General features: G+C 40.9%; 1 long non-coding RNA gene across 1 annotated transcript; it reads left to right on the top strand.

Annotated features, from left to right (window-relative positions):
• The first annotated feature begins 20 nt into the window (after positions 1 to 20).
• Positions 21 to 27,815, top strand: LOC123598287. The gene is made up of 9 exons (XR_006712511.1): positions 21 to 64; positions 192 to 400; positions 931 to 1,032; positions 3,187 to 3,319; positions 4,697 to 4,771; positions 11,444 to 11,809; positions 15,280 to 15,445; positions 26,372 to 26,452; positions 26,810 to 27,815. It is a non-coding gene; the product is annotated as an uncharacterized LOC123598287 (long non-coding RNA).

The following is a 27,815-nucleotide window of genomic DNA, read 5'->3' on the forward strand; positions in this document are numbered from 1 at the left end:
ACTCAAAAACTGTGAGATCATGACCTGAGCCGAAGTCGGACGCTTAACAGACTGAGCCACCCAGGTGCCCCATCTTTTGTTCTTATATTTAATTTTCAAAGCTCTCTTTATGAAGGAAATACACAATCAAAAAAAGCTAATGTACTTTTAACTCAATCAAATACTTGATACAATAGTTGTTTTTTTTCCAGTGGACTGAAAGAGATTGGGAGTTGATTGGATAGTCAGAGATAGGTGCAGAATTTAAACTCCTGGATCATAGAAAAATTAATGAAATAGCAGAAAGAATCATATAGCGGGCACATTTTGTTGCTGAACATGTTAGTCAAATGTTGGTTGATAATTTCTACCTACAACGTTAGCAAGAATTTTGGTGAATGGACTATGAAAAGATGGGCAGGTAAGTTTAAAAGACTGGCTGTACTGTAATTAATTGTTAAATCAAAGGAACTAGGAATTTATAAAAACCTACTATCTGCTAGATCTTTTATATACATTAATAATAATGATTAATCCTTATAACCTATGAAAAAGGGTTTTGATTATAACCTCCACTTTATAGATGAAATCAACACTGTTAGAATCAGAAATCTAACTTTGGTATATTTTTTACTCCAATCCTTACTTTTTCCATAATTCCAAGCTGGCTTGATACGATTATCAAATCAGAGATAAACAGAGATGCATTTATGATGGGATAGGGGAAGAAGTCATGGCTTTTTTCTGATATTTTGTTTTTGGATAGTTGCCCCTGAAATGCAATTTCTACCCCAAAGATGCAATGCAAGATTTTGGCAAAGACTTGTTTCTCATTTCTCTCTCTTTGGACTCAGTTCAGACATCTACAGTGGTTTCTCATTGCCTGAAACCACTTAAGGTTCTTCTTTGTACATTCAGTCACCCAACGTTTATTGAGTTCCTATTATGTAGAGACACTAGCCGGGATGCTGGAGATACAGCAGTGAACAAAACCCACACACCCCTCTGCCACCTGGGAGCTTACATCAAAGAGGGAGGTGGAGAATAAACAAGGTAAATACATAAAATACCTATGATTGACAGTGATAAGTGCAAAAAAGAAAAATAAATAAAAAAGGGTGCCATTCTTGACAAGGTGGCTGGAGTGGGTGACCTGTGGCAAGGTGGCCTGTAAGCAAAAGGCGTGAGGACGTGAGGGCTCTGTGGATGTCCAGAGGAAGAGTTTCCAAGGCAGACTGAATGATCAGACAAAGGCCGTGAGGTGGGAATTGTAAGAGCAGCAAAGAGGCTATGTTGGCTGAAGTTGAGGGAATGAAAACTTGCACAGCCTTTGGAAGAGTTTGGGGCTCTCCTGTGAGCAAGAGAAGGGCATTTTCAGTCTTGTGAGTTGAAGAAAGACATGGTCTGCCTTGCATTTAAATGGAATCACTGTGGTGCCTGCACTTAGAATCCTGTGGGTACAGGAGGGGAAGGTCTAGGTCTGTTAGGAGGATGTTGAAATCCAAGTGAGTGAGGATGTGGCTCAGTCTAGAGTGTGGCAGAGAAGGGGAGGAGGAGTGGTCAAACTCTGGTTGTATTTTGAAAGTAGAGTCAACAGGATTTTCTAATAATTGTTTGTGGTCGTGAGCAAAGGAGGAGTTGAGGGGATGACCCCAAGATTCTTGGCCTGAGAATCTGGAAGGCAATCAACCTGAAAGGGAGAGTTGGAGGAAGAGTAGACCTGGAAAAGAACACCAGGCAGTTTTAGGACTCATAATATTGTGATGTTTGTTAGACTTTTTGGTAGAGATGGTCTACGGGCAACTGAATGTCCCAGTCTGGACACTTCAGGACATGCACTGAAGACAGAAACTAGGGAGTCATCAGAATAAGGGTGGTGCTCTCTGACCTCAGCCGTAGCAATCTCTTACTCGACACATCCCCAAAGGCAAGGGAATTAAAAGCAAAAATGAATTACTGGGACCTTATGAAGATAAAAAGCTTCTGCACAGCAAAGGAAACAACCAACAAAACTAAAAGGCAACCAACGGAATGGGAAAAGATATTTGCAAATGACATATCAGACAAAGGGCTAGTATCCAAAATCTATAAAGAGCTCACCAAACTCCACACCCGAAAAACAAATAACCCGGTGAAGAAATGGGCAGAAAACATGAATAGACACTTCTCTAAAGAAGACATCCGGATGGCCAACAGGCACATGAAAAGATGCTCAACATCGCTCCTCATTAGGGAAATACAAATCAAAACCACACTCAGATATCACCTCACACCAGTCAGAGTGGCCAAAATGAACAAATCAGGAGACTATCGATGCTGGAGAGGATGTGAAGAAACGGGAACCCTCTTGCACTGTTGGTGGGAATGCAAATTGGTGCAGCCGCTCTGGAAAACAGTGTGGAGGTTCCTCAGAAAATTAAAAATAGACCTACCCTATGACCCAGCAATAGCACTGCTAGGGATTTACCCAAGGGATACAGGAGTACTGATGCATAGGGGCACTTGTACCCCAATGTTTATAGCAGCACTCTCAACAATAGCCAAATTATGGAAGGAGCCTAAATGTCCATCAACTGATGAACGGATAAAGAAATTGTGGTTTATATACACAATGGAGTACTACGTGGCAGTGAGAAAGAATGAAATATGGCCCTTTGTAGCAATGTGGATGGAACTGGAGAGTGTGATGCTAAGTGAAATAAGCCATACAGAGAAAGACAGATACCATATGTTTTCACTCTTATGTGGATCCTGAGAAACTTAACAGAAACCCATGGGGGAGGGGAAGGAAAAAAAAAAAAAAAGAGGTTAGAGTAGGAGAGAGCCAAAGCATAAGAGACTGTTAAAAACTGAGAACAAACTGAGGGTTGATGGGGGGTGGGAGGGAGGGGAGGGAGGGTGATGGGTATTGAGGAGGGCACCTTTTGGGATGACCACTGGGTGTTGTATGGAAACAAATTTGACAATAAATTTCATATATTGAAAAAAAAAAGAATAAGGGTGGTGCTTAAAGCCATGAGAGTGGGTAAGCTCATAAAAGATATGAGTAGAAAATGGAAGGGGTCCAAGTACTGAGCCCTGGGCTCCATTATTTGAGGTGAGGGCAGGAGACGAAGAAAGAAAGCAAAGGAGTGTGAGGTGGAGCAGCCAGTAAGGAAAGAGCTCAGCCCACCTTGCTCAGAATCTCATCAGCCCACCTCTCCACAGACTCCCTGTGATCTGGCTACATGCTGTAAATTGCTCATAGTGGTTCCTGCCTCCACGCCTCATGAACATGGTTCCTGTGTGTAGCCCAATGCCAACCAGCTCTTTCCTGACATGACTTTGTCCTGGGACACCTGTAAGGACCATTTTAAATGCCTTTCCTATATCCCCAAATCTCTCCCTTTTATTTGTACGAATGACCACATTTTAAAAACAACTTACGCAGCAATTTCATATTCCTCTTTTTACGGTCCTTTGTGTACGTGTATGTTACTTCTCCAAACGATGAGCTTTTTGTAGGTAAGGGCCATGCCTTCCCCGAGACTGAGGAAGACTGAGCAGGATTGCATTTCACTGGACAATTACTGGGGGGGGGGGGGTGCGGTATAGACAGGAGGAAAATGCAAAGAAGCGTTGGGTGTTTTAGACTAAATAATACCCTCATTTGTTATTCTGTGCTGCTGTGGCAACAGACAGGCTACACTTCTGTGATAATAAGAAACAGAAGTAGTGGCTCATCTGCTTTTGGTATAGGATGGACCTTACTGCTGCGGTGCCTTTTGATTTAAAAATCCTCCTTGATAGCCCGTAATCAAAAGAGAATTTTGAAAATCCTCCCAAAATAGACATAACACTGAAATATAATTTTAATAAAATGGGAGACACAATTCAGTTTTCCATAGATAAATACTTCTTTAAAATAGCTCTGGAATGATATCATAAACTGGTGACCTGTGATCCAAAGTTCAGCTTGCAGACATGCATTTGCTTTGTGTGCAGTGTTCTGTGCCCTCCAGTTGATGACAGGCCCCTCTGCTTCATACTGTTGTGTCTAGGGCTGCTCCGCACATCGACCTTACCTGCTGTGTAGCACCACTGGGTGTCCCAGCTCCACACAGTTATTAATCCCAGCCCCCCACTAACATGGAACGCAGCATTGAGTGAACGGGGCCTTGTAGTTGTGCAATTGCAACAGGCTGTTTGGCTCCTGAAGGCATTTAAGTGGGTGACCTTTATTTAAGTTAGTAAATAACATATAACTATTTAAAAAATTTTTCTTAAATCAAGTCTTACCATTGCCTGGTAAATAATGTATCTTCGTTGTTACCTGGGCTAGAGAAACCACTAGAAATGAACAAGAAGATTCCGACCAGATGTAAATAGACTCAAAACAAATAAATAAAAAAAAGGACAAATATAAAACTTGAGAAAACAAGGGGCACCTGGGTGGCTCAGTCAGTTAAGCACCCGACTTCGGCTCAGGTCATCATCTCACCGTTCATGAGTTTGAGCCCCGCGTCAGGCTCTGTGCCGACAGCTCAGAGGCCAGAGCCTGCTTTGGATTCTGTCTCCCTCTCTCTCTGCCCCTCCCCAACTAGTGCTCTGTCTCTCAGAAATAAACATTAAAAATAAAAAAATTTTAAAAATTTTTGACAAAAGTCTTATTCAGGAATGAAGTTTTTAGTTTTGATCTTCATTACTGACTGGCTTGATTTTCTTATTTCTACTTTAGGCTCTTTCTTGCCCTGGAGACTCAATGATTTTATGTCTGGAGGTTCATAAGTCACAAGATATCTGGAATTAGGTGGTAAGTCTTTTTCTTCCTTTAGTGTGAGCTTATAAGACCTCAGCAGTTTGTATTTTAAAGCAATCAAAATTAAATGGAGTCTTGCATAATTGGCTCTCTCTTTCTAATGTTTCCATAAAAACAAAATACTATAGACAACCCCTGAAAATGTAGAGACCTTTTTCTTCCTGAATGTAAACAGAATGAAAATTATGTTAGGAACACTCTCCTTACTTTGATACATACACACACACACACACACACACACACACACACAAATAGATGGATACATTATATATATAACATATATATAATGTATATGTATATACACATTATGTATATAATGTGTGTGTGTATATATATATATATATAATATATATATAATGTATGTATCTATATGTGCACAAAGCCAAAAGTGATGAAATACACACACACACACACACACACACACAAACATATGACAAATATCACTTTTGGCTTTGTGCACATACTATAGAGCGATCAGAAATTTGGAGAATAATTGGAGTAATTACTCTTCTTAAAGATGAAATGCCAATAGGGGCACCTGGGTGGTTCAGTTGGTTAAGTGTCCGACTTTGGCTCAGATCATGATCTCACGATTTGTTGAGTTCAAGCCTCACGTCCAGCTCTGTGCTGACAGCTCAGAGCCTGGAACCTGCTTCAGATTCTGTGTCTCCCTTTCTCTCTGCCCCTCCCTGGCTCACTCTCTCTCTCTCTCAAAAATAAAATAAACATTAAATTTTTTTTTTTAAAAAAGATGAAATGCCAATAGAAAACTTTTGAATGGCTTGAGCTTAGAGCACGAAATGATGATGGATCATTATTATTGTGTGAACTCCCTTCGAAATATCTCTAAAAATAAAAGGGATCAGAGATAAGACCAGTGAAGCCTCAGAACTTTTATTAAATCGCCCATCTTTTCATTTTTATATCTTAAGAGTAGTCAGCTCTTTTGCTGTTAGCACAAAATGACCCATATGATATGTGCAATGGATTTTCTTAACCTTTTATTATAAGAAATATCTATCCTTGCTTTTCACCTTCTGGGGGCTTTTGGTCCTAGAACTTCTAGAAAACCAGAAAGAAATGCCTGAAGGAACAATGGAAGCTGACTTAGAAGATCTGGCCATGGTTTGGGTGATAGGCTCTGACACTGAGTTCAGGATTTTTATTGTGATGGGAGATACTATTTTTAGAATCAAACATGCTACTTTATGGAAACATACAGTGTCTTTCTTCTAAAGTGCTGGCACTTTGATTGGGCCAGAACAGCATTCACGGGAGGGGTCTGGGGAACACGGCTGACAGGAAAAATCGGTAGACACGGCTCCCAGCAGAAGTGGGCTTCCGGAAGCTAGTTGAAGATTACGATAGAAGCTATCAGGGTAGGTGATTATTCTGAACGTAGGAAAGCAGCCCAAAGTAAGGCACAGAGTGCAGACCTGGGGAGCCCAAAAGAAGTTGCTGCTGGGAAATAAAAATGACAGAGGAAGGTCAGGTGTAACAATGTATAAAAGAAATAAAGAGCAAGGGGAAAATGGGGAAGAATTTAAAGAGACTTACACTTGGAGGAGAGGGCCAAACAGAATTAAATGACCTGGGAAAATAACTGACATATCCTAATGGAACGGCTACTGCGTGATGTGTCATGTCTGTATTTTCTGGAATTTTCTTCTGTCAAAATAACTCAGAAGTCTTTACTGCAGGTGGAGTGACTGGGCCAGAGGGCATTAAGGTTGTCTTCTACGGTACAAATTCTACATTATAAAGACTAGGAGGAGGATTCTTGTGGAAATGACCAGAATGTGAAAATAAACCCAATTAATTTATGGCTTAAATAACTGGAATACATACAAGGGAGCAAAAAATTATTTATAAACTTACCAAAGTAATAATATTTTCAAAAGTAATTGTTACTAGTACCTGAGAAAGGCCAAGAAGAGGCTAACAATAAAACAAGGGAAGAGAAAGTGTGATTTTAAGTCTAATTGGTACATTTATGATTTGGCTGTTAGGAGAGAAATTGATAAAACTCAATCATCTGTCTATAACAGAAATAATAATGCAAATAGGACTTAATTGGCTTCATTTAAAGGGTTCAAATGGACACAGCATAATTGTGGAACACTTTCTGAAGTGAACAAATTTACCACAATTTCATACATAAAGCAGAAGAATTTAAAACTAATGAAGATGTGCCTTATAAAGCCCCCAGATCACAGTATTCCATTTGCTTATTGTAATTGCTAGAAATACTACTACCTGTCTAAAAACAGTGGATGGGGCTAGAAGATATAAGGAGCCAATAGGTGGCATTTTAACTGCATAATGTCCACTTGAAAACGTAAGACCACCTGTATTTGCAATGTGTTGAAACAACTCTGTATTATATCTGCAAAGCCCTTGGCATTGTGTAGAATTTTTCCTTTCCCCTTAATTTTAGGAATGTTTCCAGCAAAGTTTCAGGTTAAAGAGATAGAATTTAATACCAAAAATTTCAAATGAAAGCTTTGCATTTAAGCTGATAAATATTTAATGTCTTGATGCTATTCACATTGATAGATTGAAAGATGGGAGAAAACATCCACTCGATACTTCCGAACAAAACAGAAAAGTTTAATGACAGCACCAACCAGAAAACATTTGAAGTTTTCAACATCATTAACTTATAGGTGAATAAATATTTTTAAATTAATACCAATAATTATTGACCTCTCTTCTAAATAGTTTTTTCATTAAATTGTGACCTTTTGTCCCGAAGGGACTGTGGGCTCCATGATGTTCACTGGAAACCCTATTGAAAAGTCAAACATTTTGTCTCCCCAGTATCTCCAAGACAACTCTGGCCATGTCCAGAGCTGACACATCCCCTTCTCTTAAGTCCTTGACTTCTTCTGCCCCTGCTATCCAAAGCTGGAAGCTATCCAGCTAGTACTTCAGACAACCAGTGACGAAACCACCTTGGAGAGCATAAAAGATTGAGTCAGCTTGAATCCTGGAAGAGTATCAGAGCAGAAAGGCAAAGACTGATGAGGAAGAATGAAGTGTAGTAATTAGTGAGGTTCCTGTCCCGCTAATCCCCACCCTTTCCACACTGTGTAAAGATGTGGCTCGTGTCCCTATACTCGCTCCCCTTCTCTTCCTTGCACTTACCTCCACTGGTCACTATATATACATCTGTCTTTTCGTGCACAAGACTTGTCTTGCTCAATGCCCTATTGGACAGCCTAAAGCACTGCCTGGCAATTAGTACGTATTCAATAAATTTTTTTTTGATAAACAAATGAGTGAATGAATTAGACAGCGGATATCAGATCTTGGCGTGGAATAAAGGCATCCATGCTTTTAGGTTAGCGTCTTAAATATCTCCTCAGGGAGAAGATTAAAACCTTGTTTCAAATATACAGAGCCTCTGTATTTGATGACAACGAATTTTAACCAGAATTATTGTGGTGATAATTTCACAATATCTAAATACCTTGAATCATTATGTTGTATACCTGACACTAATATAATGTGATATGTCATTTATGTCATTTTTTAAATGTTAAGTTAAAAGAATAAAGTAAAATTTGACAAAAAAAATACACACCATCCCTTTTTTCTGCCTGGCAAAGTATCTCATAGCATTATATACTATTAAATAATACATGTTCAAACATATTAATGTGTTTGAGTGAATTTATTGAAGATGAAGAAATGAAAGGAGGAATAAAAGGTGCTCAGGAGGGATACTAGAAGAAAGGAAAATGATGATGTACATAAAGCTGAGGGAACCAGGGCTGGGGGAGAGCTGAGGAGAGGAGCAGGTAGCAGGGATTGTGATACATTGCTCCCTCCAGGTGGGTTAGGCTGAGACTGTCCCAGGTAGCAAATATTTAGCACATCTTCAAATAAAAGTATTTATTTATTTATCTATTTATTTACTTAACACTTTTTTTTTTTAATTTTTTTTTCAACGTTTATTTATTTTTGGGACAGAGAGAGACAGAGCATGAACGGGGGAGGGGCAGAGAGAGAGGGAGACACAGAATCGGAAACAGGCTCCAGGCTCTGAGCCATCAGCCCAGAGCCTGACGCGGGGCTCGAACTCACGGACCGCGAGATCGTGACCTGGATGAAGTCGGACGCCCAACCGACTGCGCCACCCAGGCGCCCCTACTTAACACTTTTTAAAGTTTATTTATTTATTTTGAGAGAGACAGAGATCGTAAGGGAGGGGCAGAGAGAGGGAGAGAAAGAGAACCTCAAGCAGGCTCTGCACTGTCAGTGCAGGGGTTGACCCCATGAACTATGAGATCATGAGCTGAGCCCAAACCAAGAGTCGGACGCTTAACCGACTGAGCCACCCAGGTGCCCCTCAAAGCAAAATTTTAAACTGTGTGTGTGGTGTCTATTTAGAAGCTAGGATGACTCATGGTGGAAGGACCGAGAAGCAGGTATGCCCTTGGTGGCAGCCTTCAGGTGTCCTCTACTGCCCAGCTTGGGCCCTAGACTTGTATCCCCACAAAACATGGGCTCTGGAGACCCACCCACATGTGGAGGCAGCTTAGCCAGGCCACTTGGTCTTCTTACCTCCTCCTCATGTCTCCGTATCTCTCATCCCAAGTAGCTTGTCAAAACATCCGCCAACCAATACTCTGTCCATCTCATCATCCCTCCAGAGATGTTTAAGGTCCACTCTCAGTTGCATTACCAAGCCGCTGTCTGGCTTCCATCCATCCTCACTCTTGAACCTAGCATTGCCTTTGGTGAAGAGTTCGCTGGAAAATGAGTTAACTACAAATATTTAGGGGTAGATTCCAGGAACATTAGTAAAAAATGTTACTAAGTGTGGTTATATGCAAGGTAATAAATAGTTGACACAAAAGGAAATCGTATCATTAGACCCTAACCATGTATCACTCATTGGGCTTAGCACCTGACACATTATTATCTCAGTTCATCCTCATAGCCACCTGATGTAGGAACAGATATCCATGTTATACAGGAGGCAGCTGAGGTTTAGAGAGGATAAAGAACTTTCTCAAAATTATAGTGCTGCTTAGTGAAGGAGTCAAGCCTTAAACTGAGATCCATGCTGTACCCACTGCCTAGCCTGCCACAGTGGGAATTTATTCTCAGCTAGAGGAGGCATTGATATAGATGGACATCAAAGAAGTAAGCATATCATTGAGGAATCAGTACAGGCTGGTGGTATTAATTACAGAAATGGGGTAAAGAATTGCATGACAGGGACGTATCTCTGTCTCGTTTCTGCCAGTAGTTTCCATGCTACACCCTAGAATTATTGAAATGTTTTCAAATATTAGTGCCTATTATGAACCAGGTGTCATATCTGAACTTGGGACACAGTGGTGAAGAAAACAGAGCTGCTGGGATTATTCATACAACCTCAGCCTCGTTACCCTTTTGGGAAACAGAACTCTTCATGTGGCCCTACAAACCCAACCTTACCACCCTCTTGGCCTTATGAACACACCCCAATCTATCCCTCTCCCCTATGCAACCTGCCTTTCTTTCTTCTTTCCTCTGACACCAAACTGGCTCCTGCCACTCACTAAGGCAGCTTACTCACCATGTGTCCTATGGGAAGGGTCTCAGCAGGGCCACATAATGAATTCATAAGTTCTAGATGCTTTTGCCTTTGTGGGCCCTTTGCTTCATTAAAAATAAAAGTAAAAACTGTATTTTATGGCTGCCATAGTATCTAGACGAATGTAATAACACTATATATTAAAACATTTTCTTTGACTAGAAGTTCATTTTTTTTTTTCTTATGCTTCTAAAGTAAATGAAAACATTCTCATACGCCCTTGAAACTACTGCAGGTCCTTGGTCCTGTGCCCAGTGTGCCTAATGCATATCTTGAGAGTGGGTCTAAGCACCATTTGCTAAAAAGCTATTGCTTACCTATTGCTGACCAGGAAGTCAGACAAAATCAGACAAGAAGTATCCTCTTTGGTCTATTGTGGTCTGACTGGGAGTGACTTCTCTGGGAGTTTAAGACTTGCCCTTTTGCTTTGATGCTATAATCATCCCTCAGTTGTCACTTGGTAATTGCCTAATTATATTATTTGGTGATAAGTGAAGTTTTTCAGCCAAAAATCCTTCTGAACAGCTGTGATTGGATTCGCTTTTGATATTTTATTTAATGTACAATTGCATTTATAAAATCATAATTAATCTAATTTATTTAATGACCCCCCCCCCCCCAACACAGCCTGTAGAACATTTTCCAAGGGTGTTTTAATTACACATGAATCAACACCATGATTTTAGGAGAGCTTGAGTGAACTGAACACACATAATTCTCACCATTGGTGAATTTTCCCCCACAGTAAAAAGGTTCTTAATGAATATAAAATGCTTCTCCAAAAGGTTGAATTCTCTTAGTAATTTAGAGATGTATCTTTTTCTTTTAAAGTTTTGGAATCTCGTACCTGACCTTTTCTATTCTGCACCCAGGATAAATATATTTTCTTTGGATAAAGTTAATGATGTTATAACTGATCCTGAACAAAAGGTTAAGTTCTTATAAGAACCGCAATTGAATTTTTGGTTTATCTGTTAAAAGTGGTTTCCTCTGCATTTTTGTTTTTCCTCTAAATGTAGGTGTATCTCTTAATTAGCTTTACTTTAGAGCGAATTTGTGTCATTTCTTGCTTTTAGGGAGACCATGCTGGTGACATTTGGAAGAACCTGGCTGGGGAAGAATGAAGCTCAATTATTTTTGTCTACTTTGCTAACAATTCAGAGTTCTGAAAAGTCTGGATCGCACTATGAGAAGTTTGTGTGCTTAGTGAAATGTTGTCCAATTGGCCAATCCACTTGGTCTTGGGAAATGTCCTAGAAGCTTGGCAAGAAAATGTTCTCAAGAGAGCACAAATGCTGCCAATTTCCAATTGGCCAAGACACATTACAAGGACAACCTTCTCTCCGAGCAACCTGGCATTTCCACTCCAATTGGAATCTGCAACACAAAGATGCACGCGGGGGAAAGACTAAGTAAACAAACCGTTCAGATTTCCGCTCCAGGTGAGTCTTTCATTCTGGTCTATCTGGTGAATCTTTCATTTTACATCTGGTCAGCTCCAATCTTCTTTTGATCACTGACCATTGCAAATATGAGGGAACAGTGGGTGCCTATTACAGGTTAGTTTTAGACGTGAGAAACAGCCAAGGTGAATGCAGAAAGAGTGAACGGATCTATTTTTACACATACACACAAGACATTGAACCTGCCTGAACAGTCCAAATTGTTGCTAATAAAATTTTAGATTTGCTATGTGAGAAAACCTGCCTGTCATATTGGCCCTTGCTCAAGTAGCTCCCAAGCCCCCGGTGCCTGTGTGGAAAATGATGACAGCTGTGCTCTTTGCCTGGCTGCTTCCATTTATGAAAACATGGGGGTAAATGGCAGCCACCCCCACAGGCCCATTTACTGTGAATCTTCTTTTGTAGCCGCAGCCAAGAGTAAAGGGCCCCAACAGAATTGAATAACATTCAGGCCCTACCACAAATAGGTTTAATTTGCTTTTTACAAAAAAAAGACCTTAGGAAACTGGAAAAAAAAAAAAAAAGATATTTACCTATTTGGAATTTCTGAAAAAAATTTTTTCTTATAAAACAGCACTCATTGTATGCTATTTTAACCAACCACTTGTGACAGTTTAGGTAAGCAAGACAAAAATATCCGATTATGCCAAATAAAATTTTCCTCCTACAGTTTATTTTTGGGTGTGGCTGAGGAGGGATTAGAAGGCTTGGAAGCCTACACATGTCCCTTGGCAAATCTGGCCTTATTCTGCCTGTAAGCACTGTCAATGATGTCACCTCTGCAAACAGAGCCTAGTAGCCGATTAGTTGAGATGGTTCCTTGAGTGGGTTTATTTTTTCTTCTCTCTAGAATTCCAGTTTCCTTTATTGCCACACCTCTCAGTCCTGTGCTTCTGGGATTGTGATCATGCCCTGTAGCTCTATCTGCCTGACCATCAGAGCAGCGCAGTGTGGTCCCTGCCCTGCCTTGTGCAGACAGCCCAGAAGGGGAGCTGAGGGCACCTAGGAGCAAGCCCAGCCCCATCCCCTGTGTACTCCTCTTGACCCATGCTCCTGGAACCCGAAAGCCATTCTCAGAAAACCTCCTCCACACTAGCCTCTTTCATTTCTATTATAGCCACATTACTGTAAATCCCTTGGCCACCATAGAAATCCCAGTCTAGAAGGGCTTTAGCTGGTGAAGGTCTCTATCAGATGACTGGCAATCAGTAGAGATTTTGTCTTTCGCTCCTGTTTGGTGTCATCGTTCTATACCAGAGATGTGACTCCATCCTCTGTATGGAATGCCTGGGGCAAAGCTCTCCTCACACATTAGTTATAAATGACGAGTAAATGAGTGGAAGGATAATCCCAAGGGACACACACCTATCAGCTTTCATGTCTTCGATGAATGCTGGGAGACCTTCCCAGATTGTCCCACAGGTTTTCATTCCAGTGTTTTAGCACTCGATTTGCTATCAATACATATTTTTCACCCCTCTTTGGTGCCAGGCATTGTTAAAAGTCCGATAATTCAGTGTCTTGGGCACCAGCCATCAAGTTGAAGGGATGTCAACTCAGCAGACAATCTAAAGCAGGTGGAAGGGGCTTTGACAGGGACATGCACAGGTGTGGCGGGAGTCTGGAAGGAGCACCCAACCCCGACTAAAGGAGTTAGGGAAGTCTGCCTGGAAGAGATGCCACCTCAAATTAAAAAAATAGTTGGCATTAGTGTAGTAAAGAAGAGGTAGGAGAAGGAAGAGAAAGATTGACTTTTTGAAGGCATGCAGGCCTAAAGCTTACTGAATTAAAAGTAAATTCACAAGTTCTTTATTGTATCCAAATCACGTCTGCTGTCTTCTTATAGTCCATTTCCTTTTGTTGGACTAGCTTTGCAGGTGGGAGACTCATCATCCAGCATTTCCCACATAGTCATCTTCACATTTTTTGTGATAAATTCTGTATCCTCTATCTTAAGAGGGAGGTGGGGACAGTGGCATTTGCTCAGAAAACAACAACAACAACAACAACAACAACAACAACAATGTTGTGAGAGAACTTAAAAGTTGGGACATGAAATAAATTTCTGAAGGAGCTGGTGTTGTTCTGCCTGAAGAAATGACAACTCAAAGGGCTCCAAATTTTTGAAGGATTATAGTTTAGAAGATGGATTCATCCAGCCTTGACAATTCTTCATGGCGCCACTGGGTTTCCTGTCAGATATCAAGAATTAACCCAACCCCATGACTGTGGTGCCAACAGCAGTCATTACTATGTATGCAGTACTCTGGATGAACTTTCCTCACTATTCTGAGGTCGGACATTGTCAGGGTGCTGCTGAGGGTTCAACTGAGACCAGTGGGTAAAAGACAGGGATTCAACTTTAGAAAAGGTCAGAGGTGCTCAATGATGGAATAAGTTGCTCCTAGATGTGGAAGTCTCCTAATAGGAGAAGTTTTCAGAGGCATGTTTTGGGAAAAATGTCAAACTACCAAGTCTCCTGAAGACTCTACCCTCCCACACCCAGCCGTATGGTGAAAGAGGCAAACGAGAAGCTGTCTCTGAGAAGCAGCAAAGTCAGAGATCAGGTCAGGGATGAGGGGGGTGTTCTTTGCATCACACGGGCTTTGAGCTCCACAGGGGAAGATGCTCCAAGGAAGGCTGGACCCCACACAAGGCGCTTCCAGTCCTGCCACAGTATTGATGTAGGGCAGATAAGAGCATCAGTCCTGCAGGGACTACTAGTGGCTTGGAAATTTGGGATCTTGGGGGCAAACGTGACAAGCTAGAGAGTGGTGGCTTCCACCCCTGAAGCCTCCCGAATTCTAAAGTGTCTCTGAGAGAGGAGAGGGACTTCAGTAATGGTGACATAGACGTGCATCTGCTCACATCACTCTAGACAGACGCTCTCTGGGTGTCCATTTCTCACAATTTGTAAAGGTCTCTCTGGACACTTGCCTGCGGAACTATTTGCCACACAGAAACAACAGAACTCTATTTTAGCCAACCTTGGGTTTACTTAGATCCACTCCCACCACCCAGGTTTTGGGTATTCTGCCCCCAAACCTGACAAATACGATGAATACTTACTTGACGGGTCACAGCCAACAACTCTGAGTTAATAGGGTACTGCCAACCTGTGAGGAGGGGCTGGTCCTGTTCTGCAGTATCTGGGATACGAAGGGCCTTTGTTGTGCTTAAAAAAAAAAAAAAGAATAGGTTTTCTTATCAGTTTCTAAAGGTTGCTTTGGCAAGCAACTAGGGAGTAGGCTTGTAATATTTCTTACATACTATGCTCGAAATCGCTAATGCAAAATCAATTATCCCACCATCATTTTAGACACTGTGTGAAAAGTACAAGAGTTATACTAATGATTCAGAGAATACAATTTGCCCCCATGGAGGTTGTGCTGCTTTATCACCAATAGTCCCCACCCTGTGCTTAACCTTGAACGATTTTCCTTTTCCAGCCAGTTGCCTGGTACCATGATGTCACCTACTACTGTTTAGTTTCCATCCACCAGGTCTACACTAGTGAATACTCCAGGACCAGTAAAGTCACTTGTTTGCCAGCAGCAGCAGTTATTTCTGCATTGACCAAGCTGGTACTTTGCTCATCATCAAACCCAGTCCAAGGTAAGCCTTAGAAAAGGTCCAGGTGTTGTCCATCATTGCAAGACACAAAGACTATTTCCCAAGGCCAGGTGTTTTTCCAGAGCTAATCAGACTGCTGTTACAGAAAAGTCCTAGGACAATGTCACAGTGAGGAAAATGTCCTCGATAAGCACTGAGAATTAAAACTTGGTTGCATTTTTTTCCCCCAAAAGGTAGTACAGCACAAAATGACTGCTGGCCTTCAGGGCTTTTACTAATGTTATTTATTATGGTAGCTAACATATATTGAGGACTTTCTATGTGCCAGGCTCTGTGATATGGAATTTGTTGGGTCATGTTATTAAATCCTCATCACCTGATGAGGCATCAATAATATTTTCCCCATTATACGAATGTGACACAGAGTGCTTAAGAAATTCGCCAGAGTCATAAAGTCAGTTCACTTTGGAAAGGGTGGAGGAAAGGTCAGAAAAGATTTGGTGGGCTCTGACTTCCAGCATCACTTAATTGCCTCCAGTTTTGGACCAAGTGGAAGATCACCTGTACTTGAATCCTGGTTCCACAGCTCACTTAGACTGTCTCAACTCAGCTTTTTTGTTGACCGAATAAATCTAATGACAGTATCAACAGCAAAGGGTTGCAAAGATTAAAGGGGAAATAATAATATTAATTAACACTTATAGATGCTTATCATGTGCCAGGCACTGTTAATAAGTTCGTCGAACATGTCTGCTTATTTATTTCTGACCACAAATCTGTGAGGTTGATATAATACTATCTGCTTTCAGAGATGGGGACACTGACACACACAGAAGTTAAGTTACTTTCCCAAGGTTGTATAAAAAGTCAATGGTAGAGCTGGGATAGGAGCCCAGGCAGTCTGTGCTTGGAACCACCACACTCTGTTACCTTCCATAACGTAGCCAGAGCTCTTAGCACAGTGCTCACCCACCACATGGTAACTGATCAATAAACGTTCATCATTTAAGAACATAATTCTGTGCCAGATGCTATGATAGCACTTTATATAAGTTATTTCAAATAATTCTCATGACCATCTAATAAGGTAGAAATGAACCCACTTTTGCATATTTGGACACTAAGTTGCAGATGAAGTACTTTGCCCAAGATTACATCTCTTTCTAACATCACATGTGGGTGACTCCAGTGGGAAAAAGACCTTTTGTGTCTTGAGTCACAAAATATATGGTTTTGACCAAAGCCAAGTAGCTTTGCTAAATTGCCATTGCTACTGGCTTTAGGAATAACAACCAGAGAGTAACATATTTTTATGCAAGCCTTTTACTTACATTTTTTGTATCTCTCAAATGGCTCCCACATAAACTTTTTGAAGCTTACTTAGGTTTGGCTTCTGGAGTCATGAAACTGATCATGGTTTACTACAGTGTGTTTTTTTTTTCTTTCTCCCCTCTGCTCTGACATACAAAGTCTCCACATTTAGTGAAGCTTTGGCACTGCACGATCCATTTCACATTCTAGGGCTCTGCTGCTCCTCACTTTGGAGTGATATATCAGACAATCAGTCACAGCAAGACGCTAAATGCCAGATGTTGCTTTGTCAGCTAGGATCATCCTTTGAACATCTGTCTCCAGTCCTGAGAGGGGAAATGCCCTAATGTGCCGAAAATATGGCTATTTATAAGGAAGAGTCTAGCTGCTAAGTAGGCATCAGGAGTGATCTGAAGAAGTAAAGTTACTGGAAAGGAAACTGGTCACATTCTGTAAACTCTGATATTCTCAGTGGGTGAGGATTGTAGGGATATTGGCATACTCTAGGGAAGAACTTATTCAGGACCCTTTTCTTGCCTTCTTTCAATCCCAGTAGCTATGTGGTCTTCCTAGGAACTTTGTGTGTGTGTGTGTGTGTTTAATTTTTTAAATTTCTACAAATTTTTAAACGTTCACTTATTTATTCTGAGAGAGAGAGAGAAAGAGAGAGAAAGTGGGGGAGGGGCAGAGAGAAAGGGAGAGAGAGAGAATCCCAAGTAGGCTCCACATAAACCCAATGTGGGGCTCGGTCCCATGAACTGTGAGATCACGACCTGAGTGGAAATCAAGACTGGGACACTTAACCCACTGAGCTACCCATGCGCCCAGGACCTTCTTTGTTTTTGATTAATCAAGTAAAGGAACGTTTAGGGAAGGCTCATATTTAGGGAAGCCACTGTGCTATCTATGTATTGGAGAAGCTGTTATTATAAGCTCTTTGCCCTTTCAGAATTACTGTTAAACACAATTTGGTCAGTGTGTCTTTGTAGAATTAAAACTATTTCGATTCACTTGTTTATCCATTCATTTAAAAGTTTGGTTCTGAGTACCTAGTATATCTTTAAAATTAATTAGAACCATGACAATACTAAAATAATTGTTTGGTTTTTAAACATTTTTTTTAGCTTTGTCTTTAGTAAAACAAGTTTAGGGGTTAACCAGGAAAATTTTTATCTTGTATTAGTTTCCTACTGCTGCTATAACAAATTGCCATACACATAATGGCTTAAAACAGCAAGAATTTATAATCTTACTTTTCTGGAGGGCAGTCCAAAATGATTTTCACCAAGGTGCTAGCCAGGCTATGAAATCTTTATAGACTCCTCCCCCCACCTTTTTATAAGTTTTTTTTTTTAAGTTTTTGTTTGTTTGTTTGTTTGAGAGAGAGAGTGCACGCATGAGCAGGAGAAGGGCAGAGGGACAGAGAGAAAGGATCTCACGCAGGCTCCATGCTCAGCGTGGAGCCTAACACAGTGCTCGATCCCATGACTCTGGGATCATGACCTGAGCTGAAATCAAGAGACGTTCAACCAAATGAGTTACCCAGGTGCCCCCAAACCTTTATAGGCTCTAGATGGCAGTCTGTTTCTTTGTCTTTTTCAGCTTCGAGGGACCTGCTGCATCCCTTGGTTTATGGTCTTTTCCTCTATCTTTCAAGCTGGTACCATATCATCTTAAAATCTCTGACAAATCTCTTTTTGACTCTGGCCCTCTGCTTCCATTGTCATACATCTCCTTCCTTTTATGACTCAGATTCTCCTCTCATATCTCACATCTCAAAATATCCCCCTCATAATGGCCCTTAGGACACTTGTAATGACACTGAGTTCACCCAGATAATCTAAGATAATCTTCCCACCTCAAGAATCTTAATCACATTTGCAAAGTAACTTTTACCATGTGTACTAGTTTCTTTAGGCTGCTCTAAAAAAGTACCACAAACTTGGTGGCTTAAAACAGCAGAAACTTATTGTTCTAGATGCTAGAAATTCCAAATCAAAGGGTCAACAAGGCCATGTTCCTCCTGAGACTCTCCATAGAAGTCGTCCTTGCCTCTTCCTAGCTCCTGGAGGTGGCTATAACTCTTGGCATTCCTTGGCTTGTGGCTATATCACTCCATTGTCTGCTATTCTGGTCATATGGTTCTCCCTGTGTTTGTCTTCTCATGGCATTTTCTTCTTCTTATGTAGACACTAGTCATATTAGATTAGGGTGCACTCTAATGACCTAATCTTAATTTGGTTACATATGCAAAGATCCTATTTCCAAATTCGGTCATGTTCATAGGCACAGGGGTGTTAGGACATCAACATGTCTTTTTTGGAGGATGCAATTTAACCCATAATACCATGTAAGATGATCATATGCCCTATATCCCTAAGTTACAGATAATAAAATTAAGAACCTCCGAGCATAAAGGGCTTGCTTGGGTTCCCAGTGAGGGTCTGAACTGAGTGTAAAATCCAGATCTGTGGACCTTCTGGACTATGCAACTTCTTCCTGGGTAGGTAAATGCTTACTCTAGTGTCACATTAGAGTCCTTGGAACAGAAATTGTGTTCAAATCATTGACAAGGACAAAGATTTAGAAGTTTTGATGGCTATTTTTAGGGAATGCAATAGTCTGGCTTTATGGCCTTGAGGAAATCACCTTTTAAATTTGACCTTAGTTAGTTAAACTTTGAAACCGGATTATCATACAAATTTAAAATAAAATTGACTGGTGACTAATTAAAGGATCCTAACAAACCCAATGAGCAGGGAGAGCCACAGAATGAAGGAGCAGTACTTTATGTTAAAAGCCAGCAGGCAGAGCATAGGCATGGGTGTGGGATCAAACACACGAGCAGGACAAAGTTCTTGCCGGCTGGTCCCTGAACCCTTCCTCTGCATGTCAAAACACTTAGAAGCTACCTTCTTGCTTTCAATGATAGCATTTAAAATCTAAAGCCCATATTCCTTCTTTAGCACCAATTATTAAAAAGAAAAAATAGAACATTTCAGCTATTTTAGCCCTTCCTGAATTTCCTCCACTTTTCATTTGTTCTTAAAACTCTCAAGACTCTAAGATGAAAATTTTTCCTTTAATTAATAAAGACGGTAGGAAATACTTCACACACCCCATTGTCAAACCCATGGTTTAAACTTGGAAAAATGAAAAAAGTGAGAGTTGGAATCTCCCCAAACCCCAATTAGGTCAAGTGGAGCTACATTTTAGAGAAAGAATGAGGAAAGCCTCCCTCGCGGATCTGTATCTCTAAATAGGTTGGGGATTTGCCAACGCTCTGGGTTAATCATGATGAGAAGGGAAACGGCTGGCTTTGCTGTCACTTAATACACAGGGAGCAGGAAGAGTCTGGAAATGTGAACTTGATCTTTTCCTCTTGGTATGTCATGTATATGTGATATAAGGGGCACAGTTTTACAGAGGAGCCCACGGTTTCTTTTGAAAATGTTCTCCGTGCAAAGTGGGAGATAATATTGGACAGATCCATGCACGGAGACCCTGATGAGCAGGTGCACTCCCACCCAGCTCTGCCCTCCCCACTCCACTTCCTGTGCGACTTGGGGAATTAGTTGGCCTCTCTTGCCATTAGATCCCATACCTATAAATAAAGGATCGGATAAATTTTAAAGGATTCTATAATCCTATATGACGTTCAAAGAATAATCTCTTCATTATTATCTCTTCATTATTACCAAGGACATGTGTGGAAAGCATCACCTCCTCACACAGTGGTTCACTGTAGATTTGCACTGCCTCATGGTCCATACTGAGAAATATATTGTATGAGAAATGATGCAGGAAGGAAGCCCAAATCCTTTGGTATGGTAGGTGGACTCTCCCTTCTAAATGCCTCATGAAAATAGGGAGCTTGATGATGAGCCTCCTTCAGAATTTCCCAAAGTATTCTCCCTGCAAGATGAATTCCAGAGGACCTATCAGTTATGACGGTATTCTGCTGCAAAGAATAGAAAACCCTATTACCTTGCTACTCAACGTGTGATTCGCAGACAAGCCTCTGCATCACCTGGGAGGTGGAGAAGGTCCCCACACCACATCTACTGAATCAGAATTTGCATTGAAACAAATCCCCAGGTGATTTGCACAAATATTAAAGCCCGAGAAGTACTTCCCTACACTGCCATAAACAGAAAGTGTTTATTTATTCGATGTGGTACGAAGTCCAGGAGTAGGCAGCTCTGGCTTAGAGCAGTATTTCAGTGATGCAGTCGAGGACCTAGGCTTTTGCCATCTTTGCGCTCCACCGTCCTCTAAAATGTAAGGCTTTGCCTTCATTCACTGGCCCTGGAATCACATGGTGGCTGCTTCTGCTGCTAACTTCTGGCCAAGAGGAGAGGTGGAGGGCAAAGGCAGCCAGGAAAGAATAAAGGTGAGGCCTCCCTTGTTGATTTTGGAAGGGTGCCTGTCTCTAGTGGCTCCCCATCTTACCACAGCTATGGAACACTGCCAAGGATAGGCACAAGGCAGGCTGAACTATAAGTAATGTTGCGGCCTCTGTGCTGCAGAAGGCACAGAAGTGGGCTCTGAGTTGCTCTTCGGTGGCCAATCCACCTCATTTACTAGATTTGTTAATATATGTTCATAGAGAAAAACATAACCCATTCAGTTTGGGAAATGAATCTAAATAGGCTTCTTTTATACGGGACTTCTTAAAGTTTTTCATATGCCAAAGTACATTTTTAATCTCCCCGAGGGGAATACAATATGTAGTGTTTTCCATTTATCTGATCACAGAACTTTTCCTAGGAATCGGTTTTCTGCCAAAAAAACACAAATGTCAAAAAAAAAAAAAAAAAAAAGGAAAGGTAGATTGATATCACGTGATTCTTTTAAAGGGCTCATCAAACTTTTCTGTAAAGGGCCAGATAGTAAATATTTTTTGGCTTTGCAAGCCATATTTTCCCTGTCCAGCTACAGAACCTACCATTACAGCATAAAAGCCTTGGACAATACATAAATGGCTGTGGCCCTCTGTGGTCCAGATTTTGCCAATGGGCCATAATTTGTTGACCTCTGTTTTAGAGTTAACTACCACAAAAACAGGATTAAAAGCAATAGAGCCACAATAGCATCTACTAATACTGTAATGGTGCCCTAGATTCTACAAAATATTTTAATATAAATTTATATTTATATTTTTATATTTAATATAAATATATATGTATATATATAAATTTATATATATATAAATATAAATATGTTATATATATGTATACACACACACACTCACACACAGGCACACACAATCTCTTCTGATTCTAACAAACCCGTGAAAGAGATTATCACCATCGTGTGGTTTCCTGAAAAAAATTAGAGGGTCAATTTCCCTAAAACATGAAAGCATTCACTAGGGCTCTTGATGTCGTATTTAGTTAATTGTATAACTGCTATAACGTTTTGAATTTATGTATTTTTCCCTCAGTATGCTCAGGGAATTTCTTCAATCTAATCTTCATATTTTTTCTTTGAGGGAGTTCAGAATCTATCCCTTTACTCACATGGGCCTTTGAAAGTATTACATGTGCTTTGGATTTACTATCGGGCTCTTAAATTTCCAGACCATAAATGCTTCCCCCACCTCCCGTTCCAACCATACTGGATGTTTAAAGGCAGTTCAGCCCCATTGTTATTATGTGCTACTATTATACTATGTATGTGGGTCTATCATAGTGGTGTCTCTGGTATTTTAGTGCATTTGCTCATGTGAATGCCTATGTGTTTTCCCTTGAGAAACAATAAGCCACTTGAGGGCCAGGCCTGTGTGTGTTCGTTCTGTTTGCCCCTGTGCCCTCAGCGCTGAGCAGAGAACATGGTAAATGAATGTTGCCGAGTGAAGTGTTCCATGTTAACAGCAGGGGTGGGGTAGTGCGGGTGCAGCTGCTGTGCTGCCCCTGGGGTTTCAGGGCCAATGTCTTCTGCACTCACTGATGCTCTGTCTTCACCAGTGCAGTCGGCCATCCATTCTGACTCTGCTGGTATTTTCTGTCACGTTGCAGCAATGAGAACAGATCCCAAGGCGACCACAGCAATGTACCTGTGGATTGAGTTCAGGCCATTAAATTGCCATCATGCGACCTATCTAATGTCATTATGGTCCAGTTCCAGCAAAGCAGAGAAATAGAGGGGGAAAAAAATGACACAATTACCAATGGACGTGTTCTCAGACTTTTAAACGAGCCTAAAGGAAGAAGTGTCTGTAATAGATAGAATGGTACCTACCCACACCCACCCACACACGGGCACACATGCACACACACCCACACACAGCCGCCCCTTTGGAGGGGAAGTCTGTAAACCACAGGAGGAAGAGAATTACTAAACTAAGGCTTTCGTTTGCTTGTGAGCCCAGTGCACTCCCTCTGGAAACCTCCACAGCCAAGTCTGTTTTCCAGGGGCTTATGGAGGAAATGTTGCAAATTCAAACGGGGGAGTTTTGAAAAGCTGAGGCTCTTAAATCATGCTAGGTATTTACCTGGTGATATAGGTTGCCTTGCATTTTACTTTGAGGTTAAAAGGAGACCAAACAGCATTGCTGAACCATGAAATGGGTTCAATAGCGTATAATAGGGCCCTATGTAATTTTATATTGAACACCCTGCAGCTTGGATTTGCTAACTACAAAGTGACTCTTAGAGATGCTGTTATGGTAGTTTGGGTTTGGAATTTTTCCCCTGAAAAAGTGCATTAGGGACTTTCAGGTAGTTTCTTGCTTTAGCAGGTTTCCCAAGTAACATCTTGCACAGTGCATTGTGAGGCTCTCCTGTCTCTGTGTTCATACGCTTTCTTTCCTTTGTTTTGCTGTTGTTGTATTTGGCTCATTTCTTAGGGAAAGTGTTGTGCAAAATGTCCGCTTCTCTTGGCTTCTTCCGCTTTTCCTATCAGTCTCTCTCTTGTCACCTGGTCTTGCAAACAGGCCTGGGAACTTTGGGCGTCCTTGTGCTTTAATATCATTTTAAAAAATGCTTCCCACCTCCTCTCTAATTAACTGTAATCAGGAAGGCTAGTTGGTGGACACATGGTGTCGTAGCTCTGTGAAATGCTGCCTGATGGCTATAAACACGGCCATATGTTCTCGGTGAAAGATGGCTGTAATCACCAGCAACAGGGACAGCCGATGGAAGACGAAGGCTCAGCTCTTCACTTCCTCCTGCTTTATTCTCAAAACCTGCGAGGCACTTTGCAGATCAGCTTAATATTTTCTCTTAGCCATCACTGCCTCTGCTAAATTTCCTTTGTATTTCAGCTTCAGTTCTTTCCTACATATACTGGAGCTTGAAATTGCAGTTATCAAAGGAATATGTTTAGCACCTTCCGGTTTAACATCACAACACTTTAATTAGGATGGCCTCTCTTTAAATCCTGCACTACACACATTACACAGGTTTCTAAAACTAAGTGGTTATCAAGAAAGAGGATAAAACCATCAAAATTTTCACAGTGAATGAACAAGAATTTCTCAGCAAAGTTCAATAGATTTGCCCTGAACTGGTGCAGCTTATAAAACCCTTGAGCCTAATTGCTTTCCTGCATTTTGGCAAGAAAAATAGCTGACTTGCAATGGAGTAGAAAGAGAGGTTTGGAAGAAAGTGTCTTTTAAGAAAAGCTTCCAATGAAAATTTCAATCAATATTTTTAATCCCAGAAGACTAGATAAAATATGATATTATGTTGCTTGCACTAAGAGATTGTGGATAGGGTTGTTCTTCAGTGTCGGAAGGAGAGCGGTTTCAGGAGCAAAGCCGCCCATTGTCACTCTGCAATGTGGACAGTGAGCTACACACTGGCATTTCAGCAATGCCTTGTGTCTCAGGTCTAAGACGGTGGCCCTTGGATGCCACGTCCTCATTGAACCCGGGTGGACTCCTGGTTTCGTGGCTGGCTGCGAGGCACAAATGTCTGGCTCTCCCGTGGAAGCAAGGGAGAGGAGCCGTGTATGAGACACATAACGTACTCACGTCTCTCCACTTAGCATCGTTTGGCTGCATATTAAAGTAACCAGACAAAACTGAGTGCAGAGTAGACACAATGATTGCTTTTGAGCCTTCACTTTCCCATTTAGAAATGTTTTAGATTACTGTTTGATAATCAAGTTTTTTACCTTTAAGATTGCATATATATGTGTAGGTATAGAGATAGAGATATATCTCGAAAGTTTATTTTATTGCCTCTCGAATGCTTTTGGGGCTTTGTGAAAACAGGGCTCTCACCCCTTACCCTTTTTTTGCTTTTTTTCCTTTTACCTTGTATGTACTGCACAGGCTATTAAACTGTGTGCAGGTGATTGATCTCTTTAATAAAAGCAAGTTCTTTAGTAAGCAAAGAGTGATAAAGATAAACAAATGTACTGGTTTGTCCAGTGCTTTGGAGATTATGGTAACACGAGGGCATCAAGAAAGCCTATTAACAGATAAGTTAGATGAAACACATCAATTCTGATCTCAGTAAGTCGGGAAACCATTCCCTTTAAGTTAATTTGATCCATGTTTTTCTCTTCATTTGTAATACTTTGTGGGTTTTAACAGGAAATATTTAATAGTGTGAAGTGCAGTCCGTAGATAAACGATGTTGGCAATTTCTCCACCCAACTGCTTGTCAGGCCCTTTAGCAAGGTACACAACGCCCTGCAGTTTATCATCTCGCTTTCTAGATTGTTTTGGAAGATCATTGTGAGGGCTGAGACTCCCCAGAGGACTGTGCTCTAATCCTGTCATATTTTTTAAAATGCTGGAAGGTATAAGGTTACATGGTAAGTTGGTTTTACGTAGGCATTTCTTCAGCCCGTCGCCATGGCACATTCTTTCCATGGTAACCACTGTTTCCATGGCACGTACTGTGAGCTCCTCCCGAGGAGCTGAGGGGTTTATGAAGATGCTCAGCCACCCACAAGTGCGCACACACACTTGTCTTCTTTCTCTCCTATCGGCACAGATTCAGCCCACCATTTATGTGAATTTAGGCACCTTTTCTAGCAAATTCGCGAAATGGAGCAAGGCTAATTTTAAAATAAAACCTTTTCTCTCTAACATGTGAGGAGACGAATAACTGACGTGGCCTTTTCAAATGATGTGAAGATATAACAAAAGACTGGCGTTGTCCTCAATGATATGGAGTAATGGGATACAATCTTGGGAGGCAAAATTTGACAGAAAAGACAGTCATCCCTGGACCAGATTTTCTAAATTTATCTCCATTTTTTAGACCCTGAGCTAAGTCTATACTCAGCATCCTGTTAGACGCTGTAGAGGATAAGAGAAATTTATGTCCACGGGGACTTTGCATTTTCTGCAGGCTTGGGGGAATGAGATTTAGACACATGTAATAATTAGAAAACAATATAGCACTGTAAATAACAACATTTTTCACGTAGGATAACGGCAACATTTTTAGGTTTGGGGACAAACAACATGGCTGTTATTTATTTATTTATTTATTTATTTATTTATTTATTTATTTTTAAATTCCCATCACTTTTATTCTTAGGACTGGGGTAACCAAAACATTTTAGGAAAATACACTGGCTTACGTGGATATAATGGTAAATGACTTTTTTGAGGTGCTGATTAGTTTTCAAGAATACATAACAGTTCTGTTCTCTTGTCACTGACTTCATAATTGGCATCTTATCCTGTCTCAGTATAGGTGGCTGCTTCTGGAATTAACTTCCAAATGCTGGATGGAAGTCAGGTGTGTTTTCATCAGGTCCGTGCAAATCCAGGTAAGCTGAATTCTCATCCTATTGACTATTCTTATATTATCCTTTTGTTTTGAAAAGCAGAATATAGCTTTGGGGTTAAACAATTGCATTTGAATTCTGAATCTTTCGCTTAATTACTTGTGGCCTTGGCCACATTAACTGACCTCTCTGAACCAGGACAGCAAGATGTTACTGATACAAGGGATGTTACTGATACAAGGGTGTTACTGATACAAGATGTTACTGATACTGATACTGATATATGTTCCTCTTAAGGCAAGTGTGAGGATTAAATGAGATATCGGTATGTTCAATAAATGGCAGCTCATGTGTTCACACTGTTCAACAAATATGCATTAATGTTCCACTGTGTTGCAGGCATTGAGTTGATGTTGTGGATATAACAGGATTGATTTCTGGCCTTTGGGGAGCCAGCACACAGACAATGAAGCAGGAAAACATGATGACCTATGATCCACCAGAATGGAAGCTCCATGAATGCAGGGTGGTGCTTTTTTCTGCTTTTGCTCACTACTGTATCACAAGCCCTTAGGGCATTGCCTGCAAGCAGTAGGTACTCAACAAGTATTTGTTGAAAGGTTAAATATGATAAGAGAAAAGTAGAAAGGTGACCAAACGTGGGATAGAAAGGAATGTTAACCAGAGGAAGTGACATATAACAACCCCCTAAAGCATAAGTGAGTTAGCCTGGAAAAGTAGGGAGATCATGATTTTTTGCTTTTCACTTGCTTTTTATTTGGGGTCTGTACTGCTTCCTGTGATGTCTCCATAGCTAAATTCTTTTATTTTTATTTATGTTTCTGACAAACTGACATGCAGTAAGTATGGATCTTTATTTAGCATTTGCAATGTCCAAAGTGGAATTCTTAACCGAAGCTACTACTAGCTTCTGACTATTTAGGTCTCCTGAGATCACTGAGGCCAGGTCCTGCGTGCTTAATTGAACACGTCACTTATGTATGCATTCACGTATTCATTCATTATACACATGTTTGTTCAGCACCCACCATATGCAAGATAGTAGCTATGTACTAAGTTGCCAGCAGAGACTGATCAGCAAGCATTGGATCAAGGGAATTGACAGTTCCCCAGATTTGAGAGTTTATGGGGGAAATTGATGATAGAAGGATAAGGTTTCGAACAGCCGTGGTCTGTGTCCAGTCCATTAGCAAGCGATTTTGGCATAAGCAGCATAGAAATTAGCGGGTCATGCAACTAGATCTTTCCCTTCTGTAGTTGAATCAAATTATCTCTTAGGGCGCCTGGTTGCCTCAGTTGGTTGAGTGTCTGACTTCGGCTCAGGTCATGATCTGAGCACCCTGCGTTCAGAGCCCCGTGTCGGGCTCTGTGCTGACAGCTGAGA

The sequence above is a fragment of the Leopardus geoffroyi genome, chromosome C1 (genome assembly GCF_018350155.1).
Source record: "Leopardus geoffroyi isolate Oge1 chromosome C1, O.geoffroyi_Oge1_pat1.0, whole genome shotgun sequence".
Classification (NCBI taxonomy): Eukaryota; Metazoa; Chordata; class Mammalia; order Carnivora; family Felidae; genus Leopardus; species Leopardus geoffroyi.